This window comes from Scyliorhinus torazame, chromosome 4, assembly GCF_047496885.1.
Source record: "Scyliorhinus torazame isolate Kashiwa2021f chromosome 4, sScyTor2.1, whole genome shotgun sequence".
Lineage (NCBI taxonomy): Eukaryota > Metazoa > Chordata > Chondrichthyes > Carcharhiniformes > Scyliorhinidae > Scyliorhinus > Scyliorhinus torazame.
In genome coordinates this window covers 184,040,124-184,054,793 of record NC_092710.1, presented here as the reverse complement: position 1 = coordinate 184,054,793, position 14,670 = coordinate 184,040,124, and the positions used below count along the sequence as shown (strand labels likewise).

The window sequence follows — 14,670 nt, the reverse complement described above, 5'->3', positions numbered from 1 at the left end:
TGTGGTCCCGGGAGTGATTCACAAGGGCCAGACGGGATTTGTAAAGGGTAGGCAGCTAAACACCAATGTGCGGAGGCTCCTAAACGTGATTATGATGCCACCGGTGGAAGGAGAGGCGGAGATAGTGGCAGCTTTGGACGCGGAGAAGGCCTTTGACCGAGTAGAGTGGGAATATCTCTGGAAGTGTTGCAGAGGTTTGGGTTTGGGGAGGGGTTTATTAGCTGGGTTAAGCTCCTATATAGAGCCCCGACAGCGAGTGTGGTTACGAATCGGCGGAGGTCGGAGTATTTCCGGCTGTATCGAGGGACGAGGCAGGGGTACCCCCTATCCCCCCTGTTGTTTGCATTAGCAATTGAACCTTTGGCCATGGCATTAAGGGAGTCCAGGAAATGGAGGGGGGTGGTCCGAGGGGGAGAGGAGCATCGAGTGTCGCTGTATGCAGACGACCTGTTGCTGTATGTGGCGGATCCAGTGGAGGGGATGGTGGAGGTCATGCAGATCCTCAGGGAGTTTGGGGACGTCTCGGGGTATAAGCTCAATGTAGGGAAAAGTGAGCTCTTGTGGTGCATCCAGGGGACCAGGGAAGAGGGATAGATGACCCTACCATTGGGGAGGGCGGAAAGGAGCTTTCGGTACTTGGGGATCCAAATAGCTAGGAGTTGGAGGGCCCTGCATAAACTTAATTTGACGCGGCTGGTGGAGCAGATGGAGGAGGACTTCAAACGATGGGATATGTTGCCACTCTCGCTAGCGGGCAGGGTACAGTCGATTAAAATGATGGTCCTCCCGGGGTTTCTTTTTGTGTTCCAGTCCCTTCCTATTATGATCACCAAGGCCTTTTTTAAGAGGGTAGATAGGAGCATCATGGGTTTTGTGTGGGCAAACAAGACCCTGAGGGTAAGGAGGGGTTTCTGGAGCGTAGTAGGGACAGAGGAGGGCTGGCTTTGCAGAATCTGGGTGGCTATTATTGGGCAGCTAACGTGGCGATGATCCGTAAGTGGGTGATGGAGGGAGAGGGGGCGGCATGGAAGAGGTTGGAGATGGCGCCCTGCAAAGGAATGAGCCTGGGGGTGCTGGTGACGGCACCGCTGCCGCTCTCGCCGACAAGTTACACCATGAGTCCGGTGGTGGCGGCAACTCTAAAGATCTGGGGGCAGTGGAGACGACACAGGGATGCGATGGGAGTCTCGGTGTGGTCCCCGATCAGAGGTAACCATCGGTTTGTCCCAGGGAGGATGGACCGGGGGGTTTCAGAGCTGGTATCGGGCAGGGATTAGAAGAATGGGGGACCTGTTCATCGATGGGACGTTTGCGAGCCTAGGGGCGCTGGAGGAGAAGTTTGGGCTACCCCCGGGAAACGCTTTCAGGTACATGCAAGTGAGGGCGTTTGTGAGGCGACAGGTGAGGGAATTCCCGCTGCTCCCGGCACAGGGGATTCAGGACAGGGTGACTTCGGGGGTATGGGTCGGAGAGGGCAAGGTGTCGGCGATATATCAGGAGATGAAAGAAGAGGAGGAGGCTTTGGTAGAGGAGCTGAAGGGCAAATGGGAGGAGAGTTGGGGGAGGAGATTGAAGAGGGTCTGTGGGCTGATGCCCTAAGTAGGGTTAATTCCTCTTCCTCGTGTGCCAGGCTTAGCCTGATACAGTTTAAGGTTGTTCACAGAGCGCATATGACGGGGGCGAGGCTGAATAGGTTCTTTGGGGTGGAGGACAGATGTGGGAGGTGCTCAGGAAGCCCGGCGAATCACGCCCATATGTTCTGGTCATGCCCGGCACTGGATGGGTTCTGGAGGGGTGTTGCGAGGACTATGTCTAAGGTGGTGAAAGTCCAGGTCAAGCCAAGCTGGGGGCGAGCACTATTTGGAGTGGCGGACGAGCCGGGAGTGCAGGAGGCAAAAGAGGCCGGTATCCTGGCCTTTGCGTCCCTGGTAACCCGGCGGAGGATCTTGCTATTGTGGAAAGATGCATAGCCCCCCAGTGTGGAAGCCTGGATAAATGACATGGCAGGGTTCATCAAGCTGGAGAGGATAAAGTTTGCCTCGAGAGGGTCTGCGCAGGGGTTCGTCAGGTGGTGCCAACCGTTCCTAGACTATCTCGCGGAGCGTTAGATAGAGGTCGGTCAGCAGCAGCAGCAACCCGGGGGGGCGGGGGGGGGGGGGGTTATATGGGTGAGCGGGGAAGGGTTTTTTCCTCGGGGCATTTGAAAAAGGAAAAACATTAACATATGGGAAAGTCAATATGTGCGGGAGGAACCCATTGTACAAGTTCTGTATTATGTTGGATTGATATGTTTATGTCTTGTTCTGTTACTTTTCTTTTTTGTTGCGGGCGGGTGGGGGGGGGGTTTCGTATGGTTGAAAATTTTTGTTGAAAAAATTTTGAATAAACATTCCTGGTGAGTCAGTGGAAGAATTCTGGCGTGCCCTGATTCTCCGAGTTAGAGACTGTGACTGTCAGGCCATCTCAGCCATGGAACACTCAAACTTGCTCACGAGAGACACTTTTGTTACGGGGATAGAGTCCGATTACATCCGCCAGCGCCTCTTAGAAGGGGTCACGCTCGACCTCGCTGAAACCAAAAAGCTAGCGCTCTTGCATCCAGGCCTACGCCCCCGACCGCGCGGGCCCACCCCTCCTGTGCATCGTGGACTCCGCATACGGCCGCCCCATCATGGACCCCACCAGCAACCGCCCTCAGCCAGCCCCACGCCTGTGCCGCGCGACAGCGAACCAACCCCGGGGGCCCCAAATGTTACTTCTGTGGGCAGTCCAAACATCCCTGACAGCGCTGCCCGGCCCGGAGCGCCCTTTGCAAGGCCTGTGGCAAGAAGGGGCACTTTGCTGCAGTGTGCCAGGCCTGCTCAGTCGCCACTATTGTTCCAGCTCCCCCCAAGTGTGGCCAGTGAGTGCCGCCATCATCCTCTCCCCGGACCACGTGCGGCCCGTGGGCGCCGCCATCTTGTTGGACCCCCACCATGTGCGGCCCGTGGGCGCCGCCATCTTGTTCTGCCCAGGATCGTCAGGCGCCGCCATCTCGTTTTCCCAACGACACATGCAGCCTGTGGGCGCTGCCATCTTACCAGGACCCATGCCCCCCCGGACACCTCATCTGGCCGCGCGCTGCCCATAACCGCCTCGGTCACGATTGACCAATCTCGCCCACACAACTTAGCAACAGCTTCCACCAACATGAAGATCGATGGGCACGAGACCTCCTGTCTGCTGGACTCCGGGAGCACCGAGAGCTTCATTCACCCCCGATACGGTAAGGCGCTGCTCCCTCGCGGTACACCCCGCTAACCAGAGAATCTCCCTGGCCTCCGGGTCCCACTCCATGGTGATCCGGGGGTACGGCATCGCCACTCACACTGTCCAGGACGTGGAGTTCAGTGGCTTCTGCCTCTACGTCCTCCCCAAGCTCTGCACTGCCCTGCTACTCGGCCTGGACTTCCAGTGCAACCTCCAGAGCCTAACACTGAAATTCAGCGGGCCCCTACCACCCCTTACTGTGTGCGCCTCGCGACCTTAAGGGTCGACCCACCTTCCCTATTTGCAAACTTAACCCTGGATTGCAAACCCGTCGCCACCAGGAGCAGACGGTATAGCGCCCAGGACAGGACCTTCATCAGGTCTGAGGTCCAGCGACTGCTTCGGGAAGGCATCATCGAGGCCAGCAACAGCCCCTGGAGAGCCCAAGTGGTAGTTGTGAAAACTGGAGAGATACACAGGATGGTCCGTGGACGACAGCCAGGATATCAATCGGCACACGCAGCTCGACGTGTACACCCTCCACGCATATGTGATATGGTCAATCAGATTGCACAGTCCCGGGTCTTCTCAACTGCGGACCTGAAATCCGCCTACCACCAGCTCCCCATCCATAAGGCAGACCGCCCAAATTTCTCCACACCGCCACTCTCCTGAAACCTACAACAAGGAGAAGTGCGTGTTCAGCACAAACCGCTTAGCCATCCTCGGCTATGTGGTCCAGAACGGAGTTCTGGGGCCTGATCCTGACCGCATGCGCCCCCTCATGGAACTCCCCCTCCACCACTGCCCCAAGGCCCTCAAACGATGCCTGGGATTCTTTTTGTATTACGCCCAGTGGGTCCCAAACTATGCGGACAAGACCCGCCCACTCATTCATTCCACTCTTTTTCCCTTAACGGCCGAGGCTCACCAGGCCTTCAACCGTATCAAGGCCGACATGACCAAGGCCGCGATGCACGCGGTCGACGAGATGTTACCATTCCAAGTCAAGAGCGATGCATCAGACGTCGCTCTAGCCGCCACCCTCAACCAGGCAGGCAGGCCCGTGGTGTTTTTTGCACGAACACTACATGCCTTCGAAATTCGGCATTCCTCCGTCGAGAAAGAGGCCCAAGCCATCGTTGAAGCTGTGCGGCATCGGAGGCATTACCTGGCCGGCAGGAGATTCACTCTCCCCACTGACCAACGGTCGGTTGCCTTTTTGTTCAATAACACACAGCGGGGTAAGATCAAAAAAGATAAAATCTTGAGGTGGAGGATCGAGCTCTCCACCTACAACTACGAGATTTTGTATTGCCCCGGTAAGCTCAACGAGCCCCCCGATGCCCTATCCCGAGGTACATGTGCCAGTGCACAGGTGGACCGACTCTGCACGACAACCTCTGTCACCCGGGGGTCACACGTTTTTACCATTTCATCAAAGCCCGCAATCTGCCCTACTCCATCAAGGAAGTCAGGGCGATCACCAGAGACTGCCAGGTCTGCGCAGAGTGCAAACCGCACTTCTACCGGCCAGACCATGCGCACCTGGTGAAGGCCTCCCGCCCCTTTGAACGCCTCAGCATGGACTTCAAAGGGCCCCTCCCCTCCACCGACCGTAACACGTATTTCCTCAGTGTGGTCGATGAATATTCCAGATTCCCCTTCGCCATCCCCATGCCCCGCCATGACGCCTGCCACCGTCATCAAAGCCCTCAACACCATCTTCGCTCTGTTCGGCTTCCCCGCCTAGCGACAGGGGATCCTCATTCATGAGCAATGAGCTGCGTCAGTTCCTGCTCAACAGGGGTATCGCCTCGAGCAGGACGACCAGCTACAACCCCCGGGGAAACGGACAGCTGGAGCGGGAGAATGGGACGGTCTGGAGGGCCGTCCAGCTGGCCCTACGGTCCAGAAATCTCCCGACCTCCCGCTGGCAGGAGGTCCTCCTTGACTCCCTGCACTCCATTCAGTTGCTCCTGTGCACTGCGACTAATGAAATACCCCATGAACGTCTCTTTACCTTCCCCAGGAAGTCCACCTCCGGGGTGTTGCTCCCAACTTGGCTCGCAGCTCCAGGACCAGTACTCCTCTGTAAACATGTACGCCTCCACAAGGCGGACCCGTTGGTTGAGCGGGTATAGCTACTCCACGCCAACCCACAGTACGCTTACGTAGCGTACCCCAACGGCCGCCAAGATACAGTCTCCCTTAGGGACCTGGCACCAGCTGGTTCCACTCACTCACATCCCCCCAGCCCGGCACCACACACCCCTCCCCCAGCGCACCCAGCCGCAACCCCCACCCCAGGACAATCCATCCTCTCCCTGAACGCACCCGGGGATGAAGAGGACATCGACACGCTCCCGGAGCCACCGAAGACCAGACCGACACCGGAATCACCTATAGTGCAATCACCTATAGGTAACACAGCAACCAATGTGCACAAAGCAAACTCCCACAAGCAATGTGATAACAATCATGGGCGGGATTTTCTCAGTCCGGGGCCGGGCTGGAGAATCCCCGCGACCGGCGCAAATCACGCCACGCCGCCCCCGACACCGGCACGCCATTCTCCACAGAGCGGAGAATCGGCACCATTGCCGCCAGCGTGGTTCGCACGGTGCCGGTCGGGGGCCGCTCTACATGGCCGGCCCGCCGATTCTCGCCGGCACCGTCCACATCTGCTCTCATCCGGCAGGAACTCGCCGTGGAAGGGTCGGGGGGTGGCTTGTGAGGGTGAAGGGGGGGGGTCCGACCCCGGGGGAGGCCTCCGATGCGGCCTGGCCCACGATCGTAGCCCACCAATCGGCGGGCCAGCCTCTCTGGCTGGGGGCCTCCTTTCCTCCGCGCCGGCCCCTGTCGCCCTGCGCCCATGTTGCGTCGGGGCTGGCGCGTTGAGGGAAGCCACTGCGCATGCGCGAGTTGGCACCATTGCCACTGCGCATGCGCGGATCCAGCAGCGCCCAGTTGACGCCTGGATCAGCAGCTGGAGCGGCGTGAACTGCTCCAGTACCGTGCTGGCCCCCTCTCGGGGCCAGAATTGCTGATCCGGAGGCAGTGTTGACTCCGTCGAGAAACATGACGGCGTTTCCAACGGCATCAACACTTGGCCTCAGGATCACAGAATCCCGCCCCATGTTTTTTGTGATGTTGATTGAGGGATGACTACTGGCCACTGCAGGTAATGCCCCCAGTCTTGTTGGAAATAATCTCATGGTTTCATCCACCTGAGCAGGCAGATAGATCCTCAGTTTAAGCTCATCCGAAAGATGGCACCTCCCACAGTGCAATATTCCTTCAGTACTGCACTACAGCCTGAATTTTTGTGCTCTGCAGTGGGACTTGCTCCTGGAACCTAGTGATTCAAAGGCGAGAGTGTTAATAATTGAGAAAGTAACTAACCGAAATAAATAAATAAATAGTTCATTTGTGCAAAGTAAATTGGGTGGAAATCTCGGGTAAAGTGAAAAATAAGCAAATGCAGTAAATATGATCTCTAACAACATGAATTTGAGGCATGAGCTGAATGTATCAGCAGGGAGAACGAAAGGAGGGGCGAGACAAAGAGGAAATGAGGTGAATTCGAAGGGGAGAGGGAACCCGACAGAATAAATGGGAGCTAGAATAAGGGGAATGCTGGTGAGTGAATGGGAGAAAGTCCAATAATTAAGGCTGAAAATGGGGGAGGCAAGAACTGTGAAGTGGTGAGGAGACTGATCTGCAGAAAGGTGATTGGGGATGACTGAGGGTCTCGCAGTGAAGTGCCGATGACCTCTCCCTGCCGGAGATGGTGATTTGCCGCCGCGCCGTCAAGCTGCAGCCCGCAGAGCGGTTGGGGGGAGAGCCCAGGTGGGGAGCCCGGTAGACCCCCCCCCCCCCCCCCCCCCGGGCCCAAGTCGCCGTGAACCCGGGAGGGATAGGGCGACAATATATCTAACATGGCCGCGGAGCAGCTCCCTTCCCCAAGCTCAGCCTAGCCATGGGAGACAGGCTTTAAAAACCACTGTCTGCCAGCTTCTGGGAACTACCCGGGAATTCAGCAGGAAGATTAAAGCCCGCCGCTCAGCTCAGGTACAGCGTGAAGTCGGCAGCAGCGACAATAGGCCTCCGACTTCTGCAGTGGGGTGATTGGGGTCTGCCACTGCCCGCTTGCTGGAACAAGGGCAGTGAGTAAAACCAGTTACCATTCAAAGCAGCCGCGCTGCTTCACTCTGCCTGCTCACTTTCTATACAAGTTGCTGCGGGTTCGATGCGGGCTGTTCTACCTCCCTCTCTCTCGTTACAAAGTAGTAGCCCCGACCTTGTGCTCTTTTTGATGTTTTTCTCCTCCCCTAAACATCTGTAAACCCACACTTCACAGAAGTGGCCCAACCTGGTTTTCTTCCAATGAACTGAGGTGAACGCTTAGCATTTTACAGTTGGGCAAAGCAGCTAGAATACTGTTGGATAACTTGTAAAGGAGGAGGAGGAGGAAGGAGGGAGGGGAGGGATCGATGTGGATATAAAGTAACTGGAAAATAAATATGTATATGTTGATTCCAGTTAGCATCACATGGCCAGTCAACGTTCTCTTGTGCTCGGCCTGGAGTATTGTGTTGTAAGTGGTATTGTGGAGTACTTTTTACAAGCCCATCCCGGCTTTCTGCAAGGATTTGGGTGCCTAAACATCTGATTTGTTCTCCGGGAGCTGTGGAATGTGATTCTCGTGGTTTAATTCGTTCTCTGTAAGATGTGAATAGATGTCCTCATTGAGTGACAAGAAATAAGACACAACTGTATCTATTCAAAGTAATGAATTAGATGAAAACGTTAGTTAAGCATGGTTTACTCTTCTGGCTGCAGTCGAACTGTATTTTTTTTAATTAAATATTTTATTGAAAATTTTTGGTCAACCAACACAGTACATTGTGCATCCTTTACACAATATTATAACAACACAAATACTCTTCTTCCCATTTCCCTTTTAGTTCCTCTACCATAGTCTCCCCCTTCGTCCCTCATTTCCCTATATATATCTGACACCTTACCATCCCCCACCCATGTCTTTGAGATCACTCTGTCCTGCACCTCTTGTGTCGGGAGCTGCGGGAATTCCCTCACCTGTTGCCTCGCAAAAGCCCTCAGTTGCATATACCTGAATGCATTCCCTTGGGGCAACCCATATTTCTCGGTCAGCGCTCCCAGACTCGCGAACTTCCCATCCACAAACAGATCTTTCAGTTGCGTTATTCCTGCTCTTTGCCACATTCCATATCCCCCATCCATTCCCCCCGGGGCAAACCTATGGTTGTTTCTTATCGGGGACCCCCCCAAGGCTCCAGTCTTTCCCCTATGCCGTCTCCACTGTCCCCAAATCTTCAGTGTAGTCACCACCACCGGGCTTGTGGTGTAGTTCCTCGGTGAGAACGGTAATGGGGCTGTCACCATAGCCTGTAGGCTAGTCCCCCTACAGGACGCCCTCTCTAATCTCTTCCACGCCGCTCCCTCCTCCTCTCCCATCCACTTACTCACCATTGAAATATTAGCAGCCCAATAATACTCACTTAGGCTCGGTAGTGCCAGCCCCCCCCCCCCTATCCCTGCTACGCTGTAAGAATCCCTTCCTCACTCTCGGGGTCTTCCCGGCCCACACAAAACCCATGATGCTCTTTTCAATCCTTTTAAAAAAAGCCTTCGTGATCACCACCGGGAGGCACTGAAACACAAAGAGGAATCTCGGGAGGACCACCATCTTAACCGCCTGCACCCTCCCTGCCATTGACAGGGATACCATATCCCATCTCTTGAAATCCTCCTCCATCTGTTCCACCAACCGCGTTAAATTTAACCTATGCAATGTGCCCCAATTCTTAGCTATCTGGATCCCCAGGTAACGAAAGTCCCTTGTTACCTTCCTCAACGGTAGGTCCTCTATTTCTCTACTCTGCTCCCCTGGATGCACCACAAACAACTCACTCTTCCCCATGTTCAATTTATACCCTGAAAAATCCCCAAACTCCCCAAGTATCCGCATTATTTCTGGCATCCCCTCCGCCGGGTCCGCCACGTATAGTAGCAAATCGTCCGCATACAAAGATACCCGGTGCTCTTCTCCTCCCCTAAGTACTCCCCTCCACTTCTTGGAACCCCTCAACGCTATTGCCAGGGGCTCAATCGCCAGTGCAAACAATAATGGGGACAGAGGGCATCCCTGCCTTGTCCCTCTATGGAGCCGAAAATATGCAGATCCCCATCCATTCGTGACCCCGCTCGCCACTGGGGCCCTATACAACAGCTGCACCCATCTAACATACCCCTCTCCAAAACCAAATCTCCTCAACACCTCCCACAAATAATCCCACTCCACTCTATCAAATGCTTTCTCGGCATCCATCGCCACTACTATCTCCGTTTCTCCCTCTGGTGGGGCCAACATCATTACCCCTAACAACCTCCGTATATTCGTGTTCAGCTGTCTCCCCTTCACAAACCCAGTTTGGTCCTCATGGACCACCCCTGGGACACATTCCTCTATTCTCATTGCCATTACCTTGGCCAGGACCTTGGCATCTACATTTAGGAGGGAAATAGGTCTATAGGACCCGCATTGTAGCGGGTCCTTTTCCTTCTTTAAGAGAAGCGATATCGTTGCTTCAGACATAGTCGGGGGCAGTTGTCCCCTTTCCTTTGCCTCATTAAAGGTCCTCGTCAGTACCGGGGCGAGCAAGTCCACATATTTTCTATAGAATTCGACTGGGAATCCATCCGGTCCCGGTGCCTTTCGCGCCTGCATGCTCCTAATTCCTTTCACCACTTCTTCTACCTCGATCTGTGCTCACAGTCCCACCCTTTCCTGCTCTTCCACCTTGGGAAATTCCAGCCGATCCAAGAAGCCCATCATTCTCTCCCTCCCATCCGGGGGTTGAGCTTCATATAATTTTTTATAAAATGTCTTGAACACTCCATTCACTCTCTCCACTCCCCGCTCCATCTCTCCTTCCTCATCCCTCACTCCCCCTATTTCCCTCACTGCTCCCCTTTTCCTCAATTGGTGTGCCAGCAACCTGCTCGCCTTCTCCCCATATTCGTACTGTACACCCTGCGCCTTCCTGCATTGTGCCTCTGCAGTGCCTGTAGTCAGCAAGTCAAATTCTACATGTAGCCTTTGCCTTTCCCTGTACAGTCCCTCCTCCGGTGCTTCCGCATATTGTCTGTCCACCCTCAAAAGTTCTTGCAGCAACCGCTCCCGTTCCTTACTCTCCTGCTTCCCTTTATGTGCCCTTATTGATATCAGCTCCCCTCTAACCACCGCCTTCAACGCCTCCCAGACCACTCCCACCTGGACCTCCCCATTATCATTGAGTTCCAAGTACTTTTCAATGCACCCCCTCACCCTTAGACACACCCCCTCATCTGCCATTAGTCCCATGTCCATTCTCCAGGGTGGGCGCCCTCCTGTTTCCTCCCCTATCTCCAAGTCCACCCAGTGTGGAGCGTGATCCGAAATGGCTATAGCCGTATACTCCGTTCCCCTCACCTTCGGGATCAATGCCCTACCCAGCACAGAAAAGTCTATTCGCGAGTAGACTTTATGGACATAGGAGAAAAACGAGAACTCCTTACTCCTAGGTCTGCTAAATCTCCACGGGTCTACACCTCCCATCTGCTCCATAAAATCTTTCAGTACCTTGGCTGCTGCCGGCCTCCTTCCAGTCCTGGACTTCGACCTATCCAGCCCTGGTTCCAACACCGTATTAAAATCTCCCCCCATTATCAGCTTTCCCATCTCTAGGTCCGGAATGCGTCCTAGCATCCACCTCATAAAATTGGCATCATCCCAGTTCGGGGCATATACGTTTACCAAAACCACAGTCTCCCCCTGTAGTTTGCCACTCACCACCACGTATCTGCCCCCGTTATCCGCCACTATAGTCTTTGCCTCGAACATTACCCGCTTCCCCACTAATATAGCCACCCCCCTGTTTTCGCATCTAGCCCCGAATGGAACACCTGTCCCATCCATCCTTTGCGTAGCCTAACCTGGTCTATCAGTTTCAGGTGCGTTTCCTGTAACATAACCACATCTGCCTTAAGTTTCTTAAGGTGTGCGAGTACCTGTGCCCTCTTTATCGCCCCGTTCAGCCCTCTCACGTTCCACGTGATCAGCCGAGTTGGGGGCTTCCTACCGCCGCCCCCCCCCCCCCCCCCCCTTGTCGATTAGCCATCACCTTTTTCCAGCTCCTCACCCGGTTCCCACGCAGCTGTATCTCCCCCAGGCGGTGCCCCCCCGCCCATCCTCTCCCATACCAGCTCCCCCCTCTCCCCAGCAGCAGCAACCCAGTAATTCCCCCCTCCCACCCCCCCCCCCCGCTAGATCCCCCGCTAGCGTAATTACTCCCCCCATGTTGTTCCCAGAAGTCAGCAAACTGGCTGACCTCGGCTTCCCCCCCCCGTGACCTCGGCTCGCACCGTGCGACGCCCCCTCCTTCCTGCTTCTCTATTCCCGCCATGATTATCATAGCGCGGGAACCAAGCCCGCGCTTCTCCCTTGGCCCCGCCCCCAATGGCCAACGTCCCATCTCCTCCACCTCCCCTCCTCCCCCCATCACCACCTGTGGGAGAGAGAAAAGTTACCACATCGCAGGATTAGTACATAAAACCCCTCTTTGCTCCCCACATTCGCCCCACCACTTTGTTCGAACGTTCTTTTTAATAACCCGCTCATTCCAGTTTTTCTTCCACAATAAAAGCCCACGCTTCATCCGCCGTCTCAAAGTAGTGGTGCCTCCCTCGATATGTGACCCACAGTCTTGCCGGTTGCAGCATTCCAAATTTTATCTTCTTTTTATGAAGCACCGCCTTGGCCCGATTAAAGCTCGCCCTCCTTCTCGCCACCTCCGCACTCCAGTCTTGATAAACGCGGATCACCGCGTTCTCCCATTTACTGCTCCGAGTTTTCTTCGCCCATCTAAGGACCATTTCTCTATCCTTAAAACGGAGGAATCTCACCACTATGGCTCTGGGAATTTCTCCTGCTCTCGGTCCTCGCGCCATCACTCGGTATGCTCCCTCCACCTCCAACGGACCCGCCGGGGCCTCCGCTCCCATTAACGAGTGCAGCATCGTGCTCACATATGCCCCGACGTCCGCTCCCTCCACACCTTCAGGAAGACCAAGAATCCTCAGGTTGTTCCTCCTTGCGTTGTTTTCCAGTGCCTCCAACCTTTCCACACATCGTTTCTGATGTGCCTCCTGCGTCTCCGTCTTCACCACCAGGCCCTGTATATCGTCCTCATTCTCGGCTGCCTTTGCCTTCACGACCCGAAGCTCCCGCTCCTGGGTCTTTTGTTCCTCCTTTAGCCCTTCGATCGCCTGTAGTATCGGGGCCAACAGCTCTTTCTTCATTTCCTTTTTGATCTCTTCCACACAGCATTTCAAGAACTCTTATTGTTCAGGGCCCCATGTTAAACTGCCACCTTCCGACGCCATCTTGGTTTTTGCTTGCCTTCCTTGCCGCTGTTCTAAAGGATCCACTGCAATCTGGCCACTCTCTCCTCCTTTTTCCATCCGTATCCAGGGGGGATTCCCTTCTGGTTTACCGCACAGTGTTTTTAGCCGTCAAAATTGCCGTTGGGGCTCCTATCAAGAGCCCAAAAGTCCGTTTCACAGGGAGCTGCCGAAACGTGCGACTCAGCTGGTCATCGTCGCACCCGGAAGTCTCAGTCGAACTGTATTAACTACTCTACATTCTTTTTTAAAAAAAATTAAAGTTTTTTTAACGAAACAAAATTTTCCCCTTACAAACAATAAACCCCGCCCCCCCCCCTAACAAAACAACACAAAATCGCCCTGAGCAAGATATATACATGGTAAGATGATATATTTACATAGCTTTATACACTGGCTCTCGCCCGTTCATGCCAGTTTCCCCCACCCTCCATGTTATCCCCCGCTCATCCGCCCCCTCAAGCAATCTCTCGTTCCCCCCCCCCCCCCCCCCCCCCCCCCCCCCCCCCCCCCCCCCCGGGTTGCTGCTGCTGCTGACCGACCTTCCTCTAACGCTCCGCGAGGTAGTCTAGGAACGGTTGCCACCGCCTGTAGAACCCCTGCGCAGACCCCCTCAAGGCAAACTTAATCCTCTCCAACTTTTTGAACCCAGCCATGTCGTTTGTCCAGGCCTCCGTGCTAGGGGGCTTTGCCTCCTTCCACATTAGCAAGATCCTTCACCGGGCTACCAAGGACGCAAAGGCCAGAATGCCGGCCTCTTTCGCCTCCTGCACTCCCGGCTCGTCCACTACTCCAAATATTGCTAGCCCCCAGCTTGGCTTGACCCGGACTTTCACCACCTGAGATATTGCTCCCTCCACTCCTCTCCAGAACCCCTCCAGTGCTGGACATGTCCAGAACATGTGGACATGGTTCGCCGGGCTCCCTGAACATCTTCCGCATCTGTCCTCTACCCCAAAGAACATACTCAACCTCGCCCCTGTCTGGTGCGCTCTGCGAACCACCTTAAATTGTATCAGGCTGAGCCTTGCACATGAGGAGGAGGAATTAACCCTACCCAGGGCGTCAGCCCACAAACCTTCCTCGATCTCCTCCCCCATCTCCTCCTCCCATTTACCCTTCAACTCTTCTGCTAGCGCTTCCCCCTCTTCTTTCATCTCTTGGTGTATTGCCAAAATCCTGCTCTCCCCGACCCATACACCCGAGATCACCCTGTCTTGAATTTCCTGTGTCGGGAGCAGCGGGAATTCCCTGACCTGTCGCCTCACAAAAGCCCTCACCTGCATATATCTGAATGCATTTCCCGGGGGTAGCGCAAACTTCTCCTCCAGTGCCCCTGGGCTCGCAAATGTCCCGTCGATGAACAGGTCCCCCATTCTTCTAATCCCCGTCCGGTGCCAGCCCTGGAACCCCCCGTCCATCTTCCCCGGGACAAACCGGTGGTTACCCCTGATCGGGGACTACACCGAGGCTCCTACTGCACCCCTATGCCATCTCCACTGGCCCCAGATCCTTAACGTTGCCGCCACCACCGGGCTCGTGGTGTACTTTGATGGTGAGAGCGGCAGCGGTGCCGTCACCAGCGCCCCCAAGCTCGTTCCTTTGCAGGACGCCAGCTCCATCCTCTTCCATGGCGCCCCCTCTCCCTCCATAACCCACTTACGGATCATCGCCACGTTTGCTGCACAGTAATAGCTCCCTAGGTTTGGCAGCACCAGCCCTCCTCGGTCCCTACTGCGTTCCAGGAACCCTCTCCTTACCCTCGGGGTTTTGTTCGCCCGCACAAACCCCATAATACTTCTACCTCCTCTCTTGGAAAAAGCCCTTGGTGATCACGATGGGGAGGCACTGGAACACAAACAGAAACCTCGGGAGGACCACCATTTTTACCGACTGCACTCTACCCACCAACGAGAGCGGCAACATGTCCCA

General features: G+C 55.1%; 1 protein-coding gene across 2 annotated transcripts in view; it reads left to right on the top strand.

Moving 5' to 3' along the window:
- The first annotated feature begins 6,838 nt into the window (after nt 1–6,838).
- Nucleotides 6,839–14,670, top strand: part of LOC140410628 (dystrobrevin beta) — a 964,620-nt gene continuing 956,788 nt past the window's right edge. Inside the window, exon 1 of one of the 2 annotated variants that reach the window (XM_072498957.1) lies at nt 6,839–6,891. The gene's annotated coding sequence lies outside the window, so the exon portion shown is untranslated. Of the gene's footprint in view, nt 6,892–7,259; nt 7,324–14,670 lie in introns of those variants that run through there. The other variant, XM_072498958.1, reaches the window with a different exon arrangement.